Genomic DNA, 617 nt, shown 5'->3' on the forward strand with positions numbered 1-617 from the left:
TACACACGTTCCTTCAGATTCAGGGATAAACGCCTTAGATGTCTCAAGTTAGCAAACGCGGCCCGAGCCTTGCAGCCTCGTGCATTCACCTCATCTGTCACACTACAATCAGAACTAGTACAACTTCCAATATATGTAAAACGCTCCACAACATCCAGTACCTCTCCCTGGATTGTAAGTGGCGTGTTCAGTGACTGCACGTCCACGAGCATGACCTTACACTTTGTAGGTGCAAAATGCATACCAAAGGACGGGATGACTTTGGTCAGTTCATCCAAGAATCCTTGCGCCGTTCGAACAACGGACCTCCTGGTCCACCTAATCCGGAAGCGGTTGTGGTTGTCACAACCACTAACCCACCGCTACGCACAACTACGCACTGATGATGTCACCTCGATTGGTGATGAAACGTTTGCAACCAAATTGCCCAGCTCAGCGAACAAGCCAACGACCAGAACGTATTATGTTCACAAACTTTCGGGGCATTCCTTAGTGGGCAAGCGTCTCAAGAAGAACAGACCGATCAACCGAGTCGAATGCGCCTCGGAAATCCAGGAATACTAGAATTGTGGGTCGCTTATACGTATGGCGTTGTTCTAGCACCTGACGCAGTGTGA

This window comes from Opisthorchis viverrini (genome assembly GCF_000715545.1).
Source record: "Opisthorchis viverrini unplaced genomic scaffold opera_v5_5, whole genome shotgun sequence".
Taxonomy (NCBI): Eukaryota; Metazoa; Platyhelminthes; class Trematoda; order Opisthorchiida; family Opisthorchiidae; genus Opisthorchis; species Opisthorchis viverrini.